At 44.8% G+C, this 19755-nt stretch overlaps 1 pseudogene; it reads left to right on the plus strand.

Annotated features, from left to right (window-relative positions):
- The first annotated feature begins 967 nt into the window (after positions 1–967).
- LOC126428683 (5S ribosomal RNA) lies at positions 968–1085 on the plus strand (annotated as a pseudogene).
- The last annotated feature ends 18670 nt before the right edge of the window (positions 1086–19755 follow it).

Genomic DNA, 19755 nt, shown 5'->3' on the forward strand with positions numbered 1-19755 from the left:
GAACCCGGGATCCCGTGATCCAGAGGCAGCAACGGCAGCCACTCCTTTTTATTTCTTTATTTATTTTTGCATTTTGTTCGTTATGGTTCGTTGTAGTTTGTCGTAGCGGACGTCACATGACATCTGCTGAAGTTCGTTGTTGACCTTTTCACTCAGTTTTTTTTTTTTATTGCGGAGGCTCGCCGCTCTCTGACCGAACACGCTGAGCTACCGTGCCGGCAAATCTCGTTTTGTTCGTTTTCGTTCGTTGCATCTGCTCGTGGCGGACGTCGTAAGACACCCGTTTAAGTTCGTCGTTGACCCATTAACTCAGTTTTTTTTATTTTACTTTATTTTATTTTTATTTTTTTACAGCGGGTAGCTAATCCTCTTACCGAACACGCTACTATCTGAGACTGTAACAAGTGATAAAGTAATTTTTTTTTACATAATAGTTTCCTTATATTACATGAGAAAGACTGCAAGGCAAAGAAAACACGCTAGTCCAAAACAGTATTATTTATTTCTTTTTATTTCGTACGGAAAGTAAAATTATGTCCAAAGAACTAACTTTAGAAGTGAATGTAGCTTTGCTCCACTTGTATAAAATTATTTTCTTTAGAGATACAGCACATGATTTGAAAACTCACATTATTGATATAGGCACGCTTAGGTACATATCCGAGAACTGAAAACTTCTTGAGTGAAGCATACGGTGCCCCTAGGTGTGTAGCTTTAATCGTAAACGTTGTCGTATGTAATATGCACACTCATATCGTTCCTGAGAGACAGCAGGCGCATTTTCTCCGATACTTCGCCCACCTATTCGCAGTTTCATTTTTGCAGTATGTAGCTGGAGTAAGCCCAACCAAAAAATGCTCATCATGCCTTTCATGCGACGCCCAGTGTAGACGGAAAGAGTCGGTTTGTTTTCCATTTTAAAAAGTAGGATCTTTAAGCGGAATTTTACGTGCCCCTTCGATAGAGCGGCAACGGCCTTGCCACAGTGGATACACCGGTTCCCGTCAGATCACCGAAGTTAAGCGCTGTCGGGCGTGGCAGGCACCTGGATGGGTGACCCTCCGAGCCGCCATGCGCTGTTGGCATTTTTCGGGGTGCACTCAGCCTCGTGATGCCAATTGAGGAGCTACTCAACCGAATAGTAGCGGCTTCGGTCAAGAATACCATCATAACGGCCGGGAGAGCGGTGTGCTGACCACACGCCCCTCCTATCCGCATCCTCAGTTGAGGATGACACGGCGGTCGGATGGTCCCGATGGGCCGCTTGTGGCCTGAAGACTGAGTGCATCTTCGATAGAGCGATCCCAAATTAGGAATCATTTTGTCAGTAACGGCAAAAAAAGACGTTTTCCGTTGACAATGCGCGTCGCAAGAAAGATATGATAAGCAGTATTTGTTCTGGTGACACCAGCAACACGGTGCAAAACCGAAATTGCAAATACCTGCCGAAACTGCGCCTGGCGACTGTCAGGAGTAACACCCTATATTTAAAGGGTGATCAAAGAGTTATACGGGTATATAAGCACCGATAAGTTCAAATGGATCAAATGGCTCTGAGCACTATGGGACTTAACTTCTATGGTCATCAGTCCCCTAGAACTAAGAACTACTTAACCCTAACTAACCTAAGGACATCACACACATCCATGCCCGAGGCAGGATTCGAACCTGCCACCGTAGCGGTCACGCGGCGCCATAGTGCCTAGAACCGCACGGCCTAAGTACCTATAAGTAGGCAACCGTATCTAAGTACCGACAGTTATGCAAGGGACTAGTACGGCATTTGTCTTTTACTGACGTGCGAGAGGGTAAATGCGGAAACGTGAACTATGCCGATGTTATTACCAAATACTTCCAAACAGGACTGACTTGCTGTTACTCTTTTCTTGGCTGCCGAAGGACAAACACCGGTAGACATCTCTCGATGAACGAGGAATGTGTACGGGGCAGAAAGTCTGTTGACAACCATCGTAGTGGAATAGTATGCGATGGGGCACTGCTCCTTCATGATGACTCACATCGCAATATCGCAAATGTCGTGACGCAGAAGTTACGCCAACTCTGATGGGAGATGCTGGAGCACCCGTCCTATAGTCCTGATGTCTCACCATGTGATCATCATGCATTCGCTCCTTAAAAAGGTCCTGAAAGGTCGACGATTCCCGTCGGACGAGAAATGTGCAGAGGGCAGTTAAGCCGTCGGCATACGGACCGTGCGTTCGGACGTTGAGGTTGCGCGTGCCGTGTTTCTGACATCATAACGTGCTAAAAGCACGTTGGCGAGTCTTTCCGAACGTACAGAGCAATATCTAGCATGACAGATATTCTGAACGTCCGTTTGAACATTGACCAATGAGATAGAAGAACGCCACGTACGTCACATGCACGCCGTCCCTCGTTACCAGAGTCGTGGGACACCATATTGGCTTTCAGTTGTAGCCTATGTGTATATAAGACGTTTCTAAGCATCAGAAAATTGATGACCTCTCGAACACCGGTGTTAATTGTATGACTTGTTGTAATAAAATGACGAACAACGTCAAAGTGGTGATTAAAGAGTCGTTGTAATTTGTGTATTGTGAAAGTATGCTGTTTCAAGGCGCCGGTACATAAACGATCCCTAAGAAGTACACTGTTACTGGTATAATTTGTCATAATTAAATGTCACATAATAACATATCTACTGTTAAATCTGTCAGTTAATATATCTACGATTAAAGCTTTCCGAAGACGTTAAGATGCAAATATAGTCAGATAAGTAAAGGTATAGCGCAATTACCAGAGTCGTAGAAGTGTAAGATATCGGGTGATATATTGCTGGTTCGCGTCTCTATAAATCAAAAACTATTTTTAGTAGCCTTCGAGTTTGTAATAGCTTCTGATACTTGATTAGTAGTTTAATAAAAGTATATTCTGTAATATTCGATGTTACGTAAATATTGGTGCACTCTTTCTGAGGAGCGAGTTTGTTCGACTGGCTTGGTCTACAAGACAGGTTGCACTAACTGCAGTAAGATATTTTGTACTTTCTTCTTTTACGTTTTGTACTTCACATGTTGTGGAGATTCTGCTGCTGAATAGAATGGTAATCAAGTAAGAATGACCTTAGAATATTACTAAGTGTAAATTTCGCGTGACTAGGGCCTCCCGTCGGGTAGACCGTTCGCCTGGTGCAAGTCTTTCGACTTGCTCGTCGATGGGGATGAAATGATGATGATTAGGACAACACAGCACCCAGTCCCTGAGCGGAGAAAATCTCCGACCCAGCCGAGAATTGAACCCGGGCCCTTAGGATTGACATTCTGTCACACTGACCACTCAGTTACCGGGGGCGGACAGAATATTGGCCGGCCACTCGCCGAGCGGTTCTAGGCGCTACAGTCTGGAACCGCGCGACTGCTACGGTCGCAGGTTCGAATCCTGCCTCGGGCATGGATGTGTGTGATGTGCTTAGGTTAGTTAGGTTTAAGTAGTTCTAAGTTCTAGGGGACTGATGACCTCAGCAGTTAAGTCCCATAGTGCTCAGAGCCATTTTTGAACAGAATATTGACTGGATATGGTAATTTCGTTTTTGCAACATATCATGTCTATTTAGACTACAGACAGGACAACATGGCTGGGTATGGACAGTGGAGGAAACGTGCGCTTTAATAGAACTATCATAGGAGCTTTACGTCCGTTTATTTCATAAATAGTATGATATGCGAGCCAGACATGGACAACTGCCACCGGACGAGCTGCTATGGCGTATACCACGGTAAGGCACAAGTCGCTTCGTTTTTGAGCGTCCACCAGCACGTATAACTCGGCGCGTTCAGTGTTGATGTTTGACAGCCCGGTCCTATGCCGATTGCGTTGCGGTCTTCTGCACGCAGCAGGACAGGATGTTTAACTAAACGGATATCTCCAACCTGGTTCGAAGGTGAGAGGACTGCCTCAGTATTCGCGGCGATTTTGTCTGATTGGCATACCGGTTCCGGACTGTACAGTCCTCGAACGCTTATATATATATATATATATATATATATATATATATATATATATATATATATGGAAAAAGTCTCCAATAGAGGACTGTACAGTCCAGAACCGATATATATATATATATATATATATATATATATATATATATATATATATATATATGTATATATATCGGTTCTTTATATATATATTTTCTTTATATATATATCGGTTCTATATATCGAGACTTTTTCCATATATATATATATATATATATATATATATATATATATATATATATATATATGGAAAAAGTCTCCAATAGAGGACTGTACAGTCCAGAACCGATATATATATATATATATATATATCGGATATATATATATATTGTCTGGAACCGGTATATACATATAGATAGATATAAATGTGTGTAAAATCTTATGGGACTTAAATGCTAAGGTCATCAGTCCCTAAGCTTACACACTACTTAACCTAAATTATCCTAAGGACAAACACACACCCATGCCCAAGGGAGGACTCGAACCCCCGCCGGGACCAGCCGCACAGTCCATGACTGCAGCGCCTTAAACCTCTCGGCTAATCCCGGGTGGCTGTATATGGAAAAAGTCTCCGTTCGAGGTCTGTACAGTCCGGAACCGGTATGCCAATCAGACAAAATCTATGCGAATACTGAAGCAGTCATATATATATATATATATATATATATATATATATATATATATACTTTGTTTGTCGTGAACAGGGTTCTCGATTCTGTCCGTAACTCCACTTGCCGCTGGGAGCTTGAGACCAGAGCTGACGAAGCGTTGCTCCGTTACGTCCTCCTTTACAATAGAGATGCCGTATTAGAATTGGTTTTGCACTCATATTCACAGAACTAAAATCAGTGTTTCATAAATTAAGCATGTTCTACTGAGCGCAACTACGCGGAGGAATCCATTGCGAAGACGCTTAGTTGTGACACGGGTAACGGTGGAGCTCACATGGGTGTATGCGGTTGCTGCGGTAATGCCCTTAATGAGGAGTGAGCTGGGCGACATTCCTCCGGCCACGTGGCCTTCACGTGCCGCGGAGCCGACCGCAAGGCACCTTTTCTCCGCACGACCTTTCGTCCTGTCAGCTGGGAGGACCTTGGGACCGCATTCTTTCCGTCCTTAGGGCGAGCCTTCTGGGTTACGTACGCTACCTCCTACCGCTTCCTGGCGCACAGAAAGGGGAGGGCCGCCTTCAGAGGCAATGAATACATACCCACTGAGTTACACATTAAGCCAACGTTGTATGGAGAGGCTGCGGTAGTACCGTTTAATTTATAGCCCGTGTAAAATTTCATTCATCTGCCAGTTGGAGGTTTGTGGCAGTTTAAACGTAACGCGGCGTTGTCTTTCGCGCGTGAGACTCGACTTGGCTTCGGCATTCTTCTTCTGTTACTGCACCCCATCACTTGATTTCTTGCCATCATCTGTCGTCACCCAACCAGGAAACTACTAAAAATTAGTAGCGCACATTATGTGTAGTGCTTTCATTGTCTGACGGTGGGAGAGTGTTGTAGACTGTAATGATCTACAAGCCCGTTCTGAACTAAAGTTTTACTTGAGAAATTTGGTATGTTTCTTAGATTAGATATATTTATGCTGTGTAGATCAACTGCGAGGAGATCCTCAACGATATCGAACATTTTATGAAACAAGAAAAAATTACACGTATATACAAAAGAAAGATATGCTGATGCTACTTTCATGGATCGTACGTGAAACAGTTCTCAGTGATGTGGAATTAGTGAAAAAAGTCTTAAATATATTTTCGTTTAAAAGGTAATAACCAAGCATGTAAATTTATGATGCACTGAAGTATGCATTATCATTGTCGAGCTATTGTAGTCACGCATCATCAAACAGAAAATCAGCACACAACAATTATTTACACGATTACTTGAGTTCACTGAAGACGTGGGATATTATTAAAAATATGTGCATTAGTTGGTTCTAGTAAGAAATAGTGTGGTAATAAGAGATAGCTACCAATAAATCGAGGAGGAAGGTAGGAAGAATCTAACAATACTAAGAGTGCGGAGAACGACTTGTAGTACTGCCGTCATTATTTGACTGGAAGGGAGTTGGTGATATTGAAGAAAATATCTTTGAAACAGTCAAATAGCTACAAAATATGTATGATGTTGCAATGGCTGCGTTGTTTATAATTACCATGCACTGTTCCTTCGGACGTGCATGTGTGTCCGAAGGAACAGGCACTGCAGTGATTACAGACGTTATGAAGTACATGTCTTCGCCGTTGCGAATGTGGACAGTCGTCAGCTGTGTAATGGACTGGCGACAGTGAAAATTTGTGCCAGTTCGGGACTCGAACCCGCATTTCCCGCTTTTCGCGAGCGCTCGCCTTACCATTAGGCTATCCGAGCACGACTCAGTTTCCTATTTATCCGACGACACCGAGCAAGAGACTTTTAATAAAACGTCTCCCCTGTACCGGAACGTACGAAATGGACGTACGAGTGCAAGTTGTAGACAAATATTTGACGACATATGGGAGTTTGGGTCCGGGCGTGAGTCGTCTCGGATAGCCAAATGGTAGGGTGACCGCTCGCGACAAGAGGAAAACACCGGGTTCGAGTCCTGATCCGGCACAAATTTTCACTGACGTCAACCCATTATACAGCTGATGGTTGTACATATTCGCAACAGTGAATACATTTGATGGAAAAATATATATGTTCGTAGGCATTCGCATCCGGAGGTGGTTTCCATAACATTTAAACTGGCATTCGAATATTCATCAGCAACCTGTATGGGCTGGGACCAGACGACAAACACGAATGCGTTTTGCAATAGTGGCTGAGACGTTGTACAGTAAGGTGTGCTTTGCAGCCCACCAAAATGCTAGGACGGCTACACAAGAACTTAACTCCATCCACCGGCCTTGGCGCGCACTCCGTAGGTTGCGTTCGACCACCGTGTCATCCTGTGCCAATGGTGTCACTGGACGCGGTTTGGTAGGGCGGCTGTCAGCACACCGCTGTCCCGACCGTTGTCAGTGTTAGTGACCTCTGCCGCTACTATTCGGTCAGGTAGCTCCTCAATTTATTGGCATCACGAAGCTGAGAACACCCCTTTTCAGTCTTGACAGCAAAGAAAAGTTCCTGGCAGCACTAGGATTCGAACCCGGGTCTTCCGTATAACGACGCTGACAGAAATAGTCAGGAGACTGTGACCCAGTATATGCCAAACTGACTGATTCAATCGACAATGCTATAAACATCTACTGACACTCTTTAACTTTCTCTTAATTATGTCGGTAAGCTCTTCGATTTTCTTCAGTGACAACATAAAATTTGTATTTGTAGTAGGCCGGCCGTGGTTGCCGAGCGGTTCTAGGTGCTTCAGTCCGGAACTGCCCGACTGCTACGGTCGCAGGTTCGAATCCTACCTCGGGCATGAATGTGTGCGATGTCCTTAGGTTAGTTAGGTTTAAGTAGTTCTAAGTTCTAGGGGACTGATGACCACAGATGTTAAGTCCCGTAGTGCCCAGAGCCATTTGAACCATTTCTGTAATTGTACTAATGATTTTTTCCCATGATTATGTATAAAAAAATTTCACAAGTCTTTTCAAGATGGTTGTGATAAGCAGACAGCATTTCCTGCTCCTGTTTGTGTAGATTCTTCGAGATTTTCGACAGTTTAATTAACAACTGTCATTTCAGATCCTACATTACTTTTCTCTGTTATGTCGTGCGTGTCACGATTTTTAAAATGATGTCCGCAGCTCGTGGTCGTGCGGTAGCGTTCTCGCTTCCCGCGCCCGGGTTCCCGGATTCGATTCCCGGCGGGGTCAGGGATTTTCTCTGCCTCGTAATGACTGGGTGTTGTGTGATGTCCTTAGGTTACTTAGGTTTAAGTAGTTCTAAGTACTAGGGGACTGATGACCATAGATGTTAAGTCCCATAGTGCTCAGAGCCATTTTTTAAAATGATAATGATATCACAGTTTCATTAAAATTACCTCACGTTTATCGGAAATGTTTATGTAACTCCGCTATCGGTTACGGAAAATGATTATGAAGTTGATAATTCATCTGGATTACCTGAAATCCAATGTCTTAATGGTAGTGTTACCTCTCCATTTGATTCAGTTGCTCATCAAGATTTCTTACAGATGGTACTTGTTTTTACAGCCTCCACATTTTCACCTGTATTTCGTTCCTCATGTATCAATCTTATAGAATTTATATAAAATATTCCCTTGATTACCACATTATATTAACTGTTCCTGCTTTAATTTTTTGCAGGTATGTGTGGGAATCAACTGCGGCGTGCCTTCTTAGTGAATAACGCTGGTATTGCAGTAACATAATTCGCAGTGCCTGGTAACATGAGCGATCGACGTGTTCCACTACTGACCACGACAGAAAGGTAACATACAACATCAAACATGTTCCGTTTCAATTATAGTGGCAAGTACGTAATTCGTTCTCTTGCTGTGTTCCTTGCACTCCCTTTTTCGCGTTTTCTTCGCCTTTTAAGAGTTCAGTTCTGTATTAGGACATCAGTGAACTCTTTATTACCGGTATTATGTTTTCGCAGCCTATGTGTCTGTATTATAAAAATACTTTATCTGCAGCCATTCCTCGCTGTCAGCGTTGGGAAAGGAAGGAGGTTGTTCAACGAAGCTTCAGCCATCGCGCTTTTATTATTTCAAAAAACACGTGCTGGTTAGATTTTTCTCCTAAACTCTCGCGAAAATATTAGAATGGCAGAGTTGACTACATTTGAGAGAATCGATCGGAAATGTCATTTGCCAACAACCTTTAGCAGAGATCTATTACCTAAAAAGGAATTTTCATAGTTTTAAGATGATGTTTGGCACTCTGGAACAAATGAGGATTGCTCACGTTCTAGCAAAAGTCTGTAGGTTACTGGCAAATTAAGGGAAGTTAGGAGTGACTCATGTCTTACAGAACGATTTCCAAGAATTTCTCTCATGTATTTTGTCCACCCGGAGAAAGTTAGGCTGTATACTGATCATAACTGTGGCGCCGATCCTATCGTCAAAGTGCCCTAGAATGCTGCAGAGTGCCATTTGTGCACTCTGGGAGTACATGCAGAAACACGTTCCGAAACTACCGTAATATTCTTCTGCAATTCGGTCACAGCGAAACTGAAATGTCTCTCTTGCATTGCAAATCTTGTCCTGTTGTGACGCATGTGGACAAAATTTTCAGTGGATCACCCGTGCGATGTGACGTCAGCTATCTGATAATGGTGTTTAATGGATCGTGAAACGTAATTGAATTATTTCATTAATTTATTTCGGTGGAAACAGCCGGCCGCTGTGGCGTAGCGGTTCTAGGCGCTTCAGTCCGGAAGTGCGCTGCTGCTACGGTCACAGGTTCGAATCCTGCCTTAGGCATGGATGTGTGTGATGTCCATAGGTTAGTTAGGTTTAAGTAGTTCTAAGTCTAGGGGACTGATGACCTCAGATGTTAAGTCCCATACTGCTTAGAGCCGTTTGAACCATGGAGCCTAGTTGTCAACAAGGCACTATGCTAGCCGGTGGTGGCTCAATAACGGTATTCACGTGGAGTGGGCTGAGTCTTCTGGTCCAACTGAACCGATCATTGACCGGAAATGGTTATGTCCGGCTACTTTGACACCATCTGGAGACATTCATTGACTTCATTTTCGCAAACAACAATGTCATGTCATGGGGCTGAAATTGTTCGCGATTGGTTTGGAGGCATTCTGCACAGTTCGAGCGAATGATTTAGCAATCCAGATTGCCCGACATGAATCCCATCGAACATTTTCGTGACATAATCGAGAGGTCACTTGCTACACAAAATCCTGTACAGGCAACTCTTTTGGAATTGTGGACGAATATTGAGGAAGCACAGGTCATTGTTTCGGCAGAGGACTTCCAACGACTTGTTGAGTCCATGCCACATCGAATCAAAAATGGTTCAAATGGCTCTGAGCACTATGGGACCTAACATCTGAGGTCAACAGTCCCCTAGAACTTAGAACTGCTTAAACCTAACTAACCTAAGGACATCACACACATCCATGCTCGAGGCAGGATTCGAACCTGCGACCGTAGCAGCAGCACGGTTTCGGACTGAAGCGCCTATAACCGCTCGGTCACAGCGGCCGGCCACATCGAATCGCTGCACTAGGCTGGACTAAAGGAGATCCGACACGGTGTTAGGAGGTATCCGATGATTTTCGTTACCTCAGTGTACTGAAGACATTGCACAGATGGCGTTCGTGGTCAGATACAAAAGCGCAACCTGCAGGCTTGCTCAGCATTTGCATTTATAGAATGAGATTTTCACTCTGCAGCGGAGTGTGCGCTGATATGAAACTTCCTGGCAGATTAAAACTGTGTGCCGGACCGCGACTCGACCTCGAAACCTTTGCCTTTCACGGACAAGTGCTCTAGCATCTGAGCTACCGAAGCAGGACTCACGACCCGTCTTCACAATTTCCATTCCGCCGGTACCTCGTCTCCTACCTTCCAAACTTTACAGTAGCTCTCCTGCGAACCTTACAGAACCAGCACTCCTGGGAGAAAGGATACTGCGAAGACATGGCTTAACCACAGCCTGGGGGATTCCAGAATGAGATTTTCACTCTGCAGCGGAGTGTGCGCTGATATGAAACTTCCTGGCAGATTAAAACTGTGTGCCGGAGCGAGACTCGAACTCGGGATCTTTCCCGCGAAAGGCAAACGTCCCGAGTTCGAGTCTCGGTCCGGCTGCAGAGTGAAAATCTCATTCTGCAAACATCCCTCTGGCTTTCTTCCCGGAGTGCTAGTTCTGCAAGGTTCGCAGGAGAGCTTCTGTGGAGTTTGGAAGGTAGGAGACGAGGTACTGGCAGAAGTAAAGCTGTGAGGAGGGGGCGTGAGTCGTGCTTGGGTAGAGTACTTGCCCGCGAAAGGCAAAGTTCCCGCGTTCGAGTCTCGGTGCGGCACACAGTTTTAATCTGACAGGAAGTTTCATTTGCATTTATGTTCGACCATGCGTTTCTCGCGGTGTTTCCACGTTTTTACGTCGCCAGCAAAACAATGTTGAAATGTATGTGAAATCTTATGGGACTTAACTGGTAAGGTCATCAGTCCCTAAGCTTACACACTACTTAACCTAAATTATCCTAAGGACAAACACACATAGCCATGCCCGAGGGAGGACTCGAACCTCCGCCGGGACCAGCCGCACAGTCCATGATTGCAGCGCCTTAGACAGCTTTTTTTTTTCTAATCTTATTTTATTCGTATTCTTGGTTGCATCTGCTCGGGGCGGACGTCGCAAGATCCCCGTTCCAGTTCGTCGTTGATCCATTAACTCAGTTTTTTTGTTACAGAGGGCAGCTAACCCTCTGACCGAACACGCTGAGCTACCGTGTCGGCCGACCGCTCGGCTAATCCCAGTCGGTAACAGTTAAGGGGTTAAATACGCCGTACAGTGTGCGATCGTCCGAGTTCGTATCCCAGTGCGTGTGAATGTGTGACGACCTCGGCGTGGAGAGAACGTAGAGGTGCGGCCTTCATCACGACGTAGGAGCGTCTCTCGGTGGTTCCGCCGCCGGCGCTGGCTGGGGCCTTGGCGTGCCGGCGGGCGGCGGCCAGTGGCTGCTTTTCGCGCTCGGCGGGCCGTGAGAAGACGGGCCGCACGCAGCGTGCGTCCCGCCGACACGCAGTCCCGCTAAACCGCGCGCCGCCGGAAACACTTGTCCCGGCAGGCTGCAGCTGGCCGTGGGAGCTCTGGCCGCGGGAAGCGGCGAGCGACGTCGACGGGCGTTCCTCGTCGCTTCCGACGCGCCGACGGCCTCGCCTGTTTGAGTACACCGGTTCTCCTCTGACGGCCGAAGTTAAGCAACGCCGGGCGTGGCCAGCGTGTGGATGGGTAACCGCCCGGGTGTGGGAGCTTTCCATTTGCCGTTACGGCAAAGTGATGCAGGAATGGTGGCGTAAAGTTGCTGATCACCAGTCTTTGGGGCGATGTCCTAACTTATATTCCAAACCTCTCCCCAGTGTCTTGTTGTTGTGTACATAGTTCCGCGTAGTCAGCGCATACACTACTTTCCCACTAGAGCGCGCCCAGCTAAGCACAACAGCGCAGGCGCCGCGCTTGTCCGTCTCCGCTCTACGAGATGGCACTGTCTTAGAGACGGACCAAATTCTGCTTCCGCCGATCCGCGTATTAATATGTAACGCAGCCAATGAGATTGCTGCTAACGTAGAACCTTTTCTTCTCGCGGATCACACTCGCGCCGTGATACATGAACGCGCGAGGTATTATAACGAGTGTACAGACCTCCGATTAGCTAGTCTGCATTAGTCTACCAGTCTATAGTCAAGTTTCAGTCTGCACCTAATACGATTATCATATTCCTGTACATAGCCATGAAGAGGAATGTATAGAGACTTTGTCAAGTATCAGAGATATGTGAGAATAAGATTAATGTAACAAGACCAAAGGAACTTCAGATTGTCAATTGTAAATAACATCCAGAACCAAATTAAGTTATTTTTATGCTTGTCATTATGTTAATAAATGTGTGTCAAAATTAATCAAGTTCTGTTTAAAGTTGGTCGCCGTCAATCTGCTACTCTAAGCGTGCAAGTGACATTTCTATCGTCTGCATAACGGCAGAAGATAAACACGCCACGATAAGACCACGAGATATATTGCTGACACTCGCCTACTTCGTTAGAGCGACAAGTCAAATAATCTGATGGTGTGTGTACCGAAGATCTTACAGTACGCACACCACACTCGTGAAGCGAGGGCATGCGACACGGTCATCTGCCCGTCGGATAGAGACGTAAAGCCGTCTGCACACGGACTGTGCATCCGAGCGTTGAGCGTGCCGAGTTTCTGACGTCATAGCGTGGAACAGCACGTTCGGAAGTCTTTCCGAACGTGCAGAGCAATATCTGGCATGTCAGATATTCTGAGCGTGCGTCTGAGGGTTGACCAATGAGATGTCACAACGCCACCTACGTCACACGCACGCCCTCTCCCTTCAGTACAGAGTTGTGAGGCGCCATATTGGCATTCATTTCAAGCCTATATGTATATATGCCGTTTCTGAGCACCAGCAAATTGAGAATCACTGGAAAACCCGTTGTTAGTTGTGTGATTCGATCCAATAAAATAATGAGAAACATCGTATTCGTGGCAAAAGAATTATTGTAACTTGTGTATTATGAGAGTAGGCTATTTGAAGGCAGCGACACACTGAAGATCCATCCAAAACGCATTCTTCTTGGTACAATTTGTTATAATCAAATTTCAATTATTAACATAATTATCTACCATTAACGTTTTTAGCAACGGGTAAGATAAAACGATTAAGGGCAGGGAGTGTGTTCTCGATCTAGCATGATGTTACTTTAGCGTACTGACCAGCGTCAATGTAATAAAAAAAAACTGAGTTAATGGATCAACGAATTGAAACGGACGTCTTGCGACGTCCGCCTCGAGCAGATACAACGAACGAAAACGGAAAAAATGAGATTAAAAAAAAAAATAAGCGTAGAGAGTAGCGTCTGTGTCCTGTAATGAGTTTTTGTTGGGGCGGTGGTTCGCGTCGTAACACTTCCAAATTTTGTTTCCCAACATTCGCGTTTTTATTGGGTTCTGATACTTTATTATTAGTTTAATACAAGTATATACTATAATATTTGATGTTATGTACATATAAGCTCACCTTTTTTTGAGGGGTGACATTGTTCGATTGGCTTAATCTACAGGACAGCTTGCGCTACTTGTATAAAGATATTTTGCTTCTTTTTCTTTTACGCTTCGTAAATCACATGTTGCGAAGATTATGCTACTGGGTAGGAACAGTGATCAAGTAAGACTGACCTTGGGGTTTACTAAAATGTGGAAATGATGAAATAATGTTTATCTTATGCGGAGAAGTATTCCAAATTTGTATCGCACTGTTTGTAATGGAACTTTTATAAGCCTCTGTCCTTGTTGATTGAACCTGGTACTTTCCTTTTCGTGGACGATGGAGAAAATGTGCGTTTTAATAGAGCTAACGTGGGAATTTTACGCACGCCCGTTGAGTAAACAGTGTGATTTACGAACTAGAAACATCCCTCAACTGCCGCTGGCGTGCGTTGCGATCGCGTATACCACGTTGGGGCCCACGTACCGTGTGCACAAGTCGCATCGTTCCTGAGCGTTGAGCAGCACGTCGAACTTGGCACGCTCAACGTTAACGTTCGACAGCACGGTCCGTGTGACGACGGCTTGAAGCTTGGCGGGCCCTCGGTGCTATTAGGAGCAGGCTGTGTGCCGACACCGATTTTCACTCTCTCCCGCGTCTCATCATCGCCATCCAACACAAACCTGACGCCACATTACACACACACACACACACACACACACACACACACACACACACAGAAACTCATTAGTCATCTGCACTTACCAGATACACTTAAACACGCAACTCTCTCACTTCGTGAATGCCTCCTCCGTTTTTCCTTTCCTCTCTCCCTTTTTTTATCCTGATCTGTCCAGGTCCCCCTCACCTGCCCTTGGCTGTGATATGTCGTCTCCGTGCCAACTTTTTAGTGCACTGTTTCATGTGAGTGTTAAGTGTTGTGCGTGCTTTCCAAAGTGTTGCGAACGGAAATCATACTGTCGCTGGGTGTGCTTTTTATATGTCTTGCGAACAGAAACCAGACTGGCGCAACGTTTTTTAATTGTCTGTCTACTATTTTACCGGCCTGCTTCCTGTGTATTTTATTAGCATCGCCAACCCTTTCTTTTATGTTCCACAATTTTCCGCCATTTTACAATTTAAGTCACTGTTATTATCAAAAATGGTTCAAATGGTTCTGAGCACTATGGGACTTAACATCTGAGGCCATCAGTCCCCAAGAACTTAGAACTACTTAAACCTAACTAACCTAAGGACATCACTCACATCAATGCCCGAGGCAGGATTCGAACCTGCGACCGTAGCCGGCCGGAGTGGCCGAGCGGTTAAAGGCGCTACAGTCTGGAACCGCACAACCGCTACGGTCGCAGGTTCGAATCCTGCCTCGGGCATTGATGTGAGTGATGTCCTTAGGTTAGTTAGGTTTAAGTAGTTCTAAGTTCTAGGGGACTTATGACCGCAGCAGTTGAGTCCCATAGCGCTCAGAGCCAGCCCGCGACCGTAGCGGTCGCGCGGTTCCAGACTGTAGCGCCTAGAATCGCTCGGCCACCCCGGCCAGCTCTCCGTTTTTATCGCCTGCTTTTATTGTTTATTATCTTCTTCTTATGTTTTAAAAATTCTGTAGGCTGTAGAGCGGCGTACTAAGCTGCTGCCAGCCCGCCCTCTTCGGGGGGATTTGAAAATCAATAAAGGAAAGAAATCACTTCGCGAAGGAGACGTGCTTGTGTGTGCCAAGGACAGGGAAAATGTTTCCTATCAGACAGCTGATGTTCCCCATCCGGGTCTCCCATCCAGTAATGCCGAACGGCTTCCGATACATCTGTATGTGCAAACTACTGTGAGATGCGTGACGGGTATCTGGAGCGGATCGAAGTGGGAGGAGGAGTTATTGGCGGGGCGGGGGGCGGGGGGGGGGGGGCGGGGGGGGGGCAGGGAGGGAGGGAGGAAGGGAGGAGTCTGCAATTCATGCACGAAGATTCCTTCTACTTTATTTCAGGATTTGATAAGCAATAGCTTCGAAGTAAAATTCTTCTGTATTTAGGCCAGCAGAACGGGGGGAGATATGTGAACTGGCCAAACTTTCCGTATCCATTTGTCACGGATTCATCTGGAAATAGGAGATTGGGGATTAACATTGGAATGGAGCAGGATGTCCATCATGTATGTAGTGCACATTCCGTCCTACTCATGAAGGCACATCGTAGCAAATATTATAAGTCCGTTCTTTGAGACAGGGCATGACAACATGAGGCAGTAACAAACAGTTGCTAACAACGCCGGTTCTAACGTTTGAAGAACTATCTGCATTATCATTTACGTATCAAAAGGCATTTTACGTTACATTTTGCCGGCCGTTGTGGCCGAGTGGTTCTAGGCGCTTCAGTCCGGAACCACGCGACAGCTTCGGTCGCAGGTTCGAATCCTGCCTCGGGCATGGATGTGTTTGCTGTCCTTAGGTTAGTTAGGTTTTCGTAGTTCTAAGTCTAGGGGACTGATGACCTCAGGTTGTATCAATCTTGCGGAACAGTGGCAAATGATGTTGAAAAGCGACAGAGAGTACGTAGACTAAGACCGTGTACTTGGTTCGCCTATCAGAAACAGGGATTAATAATTTTAAAAATTGTTCGCCATTACTTTCGGTGTGGCTACCGTATTTAGCGAAATTCAGGAAAATGTAAATGTGAATGGTCGAACGAGATTTGAAGCCCGCTCCTTCCGAATTCGGGTCCGGTCTGTAAACCAGTACTTGAGGTGTGGAACTGAGGAGGCAGAAGACGCGGTGCGGTGTACAGGTGGCAACTTGCCGCTGTTTGTGAGACACAGGTTTGCCTGGGAGCGTTGCACAACGCGGAGAAATCTCCTCTCCCCCTTCTACACTTGTCGCAAACAGCGTCCGACGTCGAGCTGCCGCTCAGCTTCCCACGTGTCCTCCGCGAGCTGGTGATTTACTGGTGATCTCAGCTCTCTCCTTCCACGTAGGAAGAAAACGACTGCCGGCAAACCTCCGTACATGCATACAAATATACGCACGTACATATTCTAAAAGATAATGCCTTGTCGACGCAGCCACACTTTTCTGTCATGGACTGTTCGTTTCAGTTCCGTGTCCTCTTCTCGATGTCTTCAAAATACTTCATGCTAGGCCGTCCTCTTCCTTTCATACTCACAAGGGAACCTCCCCATCGCACCCCCCTCAGATTTAGTTATAAGTTGGCACAGTGGATAGGTCTTGAAAAACTGAACACAGATCAATCGAGAAAACAGGAAGAAGTTGTGTGGAACTATGAAAAAAATAAGCAAAATATACAAACATAGTAGTCCATGCGCAACATAGGTAACTTCTAGGACACTATGAGATCAGGAGCGCCGTGGTCCCGTGGTTAGCGTGAGCAGCTGCTGAACGAGAGGTCCTTGGTTCAAGTCTTCTCTCGAGTGAAAAATTTAATTTTTTATTTTCAGACAATTATTATCTGGCCGTTCGTTCATTGACGTCTCTGTTCACTGTAATAAGTTTAGTGTCTGTGTTTTGCGACCGCACCGTAAACTTGCAGTTTGGAAAATATTCATTGACCTTGTTATTGAAGTCGCGAGCTATATTTACTGGATTCATGTTGTTCACGGAATACATCTCACGTATTCAATGTACTCTCGTCCAAAGTAGCGAACAGTCGACTGCCAGCCAGGGAGCCTCGTTAGCAAGAATACTCTCTCTTCCGTGCGCTGTTGTCGACTGACGTTGTGTGTTTCGATGTTTGTTTAGGTGTAGCTTCCCCATACTACGGCGCAGTTACCTCGCATCAGACCGACGGACGGACAGATAATAATTGTCTGAAAATAAAAAATTAAACTTAACTCTCGAGGGAAGACTTGAACCAAGGACCTCTCGTTCTGCAGCTACTCACGGCAACCACGGGACCACGGCGCTCCTGAGCTCACAATATCCTAGAAGATGCCTATCTTGCGCATGGACTACTATGTTTGTATATTTTGCTTATTTTTTCATAGTTCCACACAACTTCTTCCTGTTTTCTCGATTGATCTGTGTTCAGTTTTTCAAGACCTATCCAGTGTCCCAACTCTTAACTAAATCTGAGGGGGGTGCGATGGGGAGGTTCCCTTGTCAGAACTTTCCCTTCTGACGACACATCCAGTAAATTTTATTTGTTATCTTTTCCATTTTCTTTAATAATCTTCTCTCTAAGTTAATTGTCCGTAGCGGTCGCGGTCGCGTTCTCGCTTCCCGAGCACGGGGTCCCGCGTTCGATTCCCTGCGGGGTCAGGCATTTTCACCTGCCTCGAGATGACTGGGTGTTTGTGTTGTTCTCATCATTTCATTATCATCCGTGAAAGTGGCGAGTTTGGACTGAGCAAAGGTTGGGAATTTGTACGGGCGCTGATAACAGCGCAGTTGAGCGCCCCACAAACCAAACATCATCATCATCAAAGTTAATTTCCCTTAAGGCTTCCAGGTTGGTTTTCCTTTCTGTACAGCCAGTTCTTGCCATTTTTTGCCGTATCCACATTTCAGCAGCTTGAAGTCGATTCCTTGACAATCTACCCAGCAGTTTCGCCATGCAAATAAATTTGCAAAGGATTTTCTGTCATCTATGTTCATATGTTTGCTGGTTAAAATATTTTTATAATTCATAAATGCCTGGTTTGTCAACTCAGTCGTTATTTTCTCTTCCATTAAGCATAGATTGATCTGTGCGATTATACTACCGTGATAGTAAAATTGTTTCAAGTTGTCCATTTTTACGTTGGTTTTCTCTTCTCCCATTTTTGCCGTACTTCCAGTACTTTCGTTTTCCGTTTGTTCACATTTAATTTCCATAGTTTAAGGGTTTCTGATAGGGCTTTCAACATTATATTCGTTTCTTTTTCGGAGCCTCCAACTACAACGACGTCACCAACAAATCTAACAGAATATATCCTATGACCGTTTTATCTTTGTGTCCATGATCTCAACAGTTCCCTCAACGAACACATTAAATAAATGTGGCCATAGGAGACATCCTTGTGTAACTCCTGTTGTAACCTCCCCCTCACTTATCGACCTTAATGACAGTGAAAAATTAAACCGCGTGTACCTAATGGAAATTTGGGAAAAAGCAATCGTCACCGAAGTTAATCTGTCGGTAAAGAGGGAGGAAAGGGTTACATCTAAATGAAAGGAAAAATGCAAATGAAACTGGTGGAAATTAATTTTGAAAAGGGGTAAAGTTAATGAAGAAAGTAAATGTGCGGCCGTTACGTTAACAATTAACTAGCGGTAATTAGATATTTGAGATTTGGGGGAAATTACGGTCGCCAGTCCTAAGGACAATTACTATAGTAACTGAAAAAGAAAGGTTATTACACATATAATTAGCACTAGAAGCGTGGCAACTGAAGGTTGACACGTGTAGTGTGAAAACTGAAAGTTTGTCAGAAGTAATAAATTTCGCTACATTCTGACTTAATTTAGCAAAAGAATTAACAAAACCGGAAAATCGAAAGTTAATTTAGTGACTGAAGTTAATAGTGAGCTTTCTTTCTGAAGCACATCGAAATTCAGTAAAATACGGTTAGTCTTGGACTACCTCAACAATCATTTCAAAAGCAACTTGAATCTACGCAATTTAGAAATAAGAGATTTAACTTTGAACTTGAATTAAATGATTCTGAACAATTAACAATAGTAAAATTTAGTACGTACCAAGCTGAGCTGCAGTCACAGGTAAGCTAAAATATGCTAACAAAACTCGCACTCTTAATTTGTGCTCGTGTAACCTAAATATTATAGGCAGCTATGAATACTTTAACTGAACTTTGAAATTAAAACAGTGAAATCTAATTATATTATTTTAATGCTGGCGTTTGAATTTCAACGACACTCGGGTTCATTTCGGAAAAGGAAGGGACCCTGCTTGGCAATGCAATTGGGACAATGAGCAACAAAGGTTCATGCTAAGTTGCTGTAATTTTGCGAGGCAAATGGAACAATTTGAAAAGCTGAGGTCTGCCATACAGTTCTGAAACTTTACGTGCTTTTAGTCTTCCTTGTTGGTTGATTGAAGGTTTGAAGCCGTCGATCGAGGAGG

Source organism: Schistocerca serialis, chromosome 12 (assembly GCF_023864345.2).
Source record: "Schistocerca serialis cubense isolate TAMUIC-IGC-003099 chromosome 12, iqSchSeri2.2, whole genome shotgun sequence".
NCBI classification, from domain to species: domain Eukaryota; kingdom Metazoa; phylum Arthropoda; class Insecta; order Orthoptera; family Acrididae; genus Schistocerca; species Schistocerca serialis.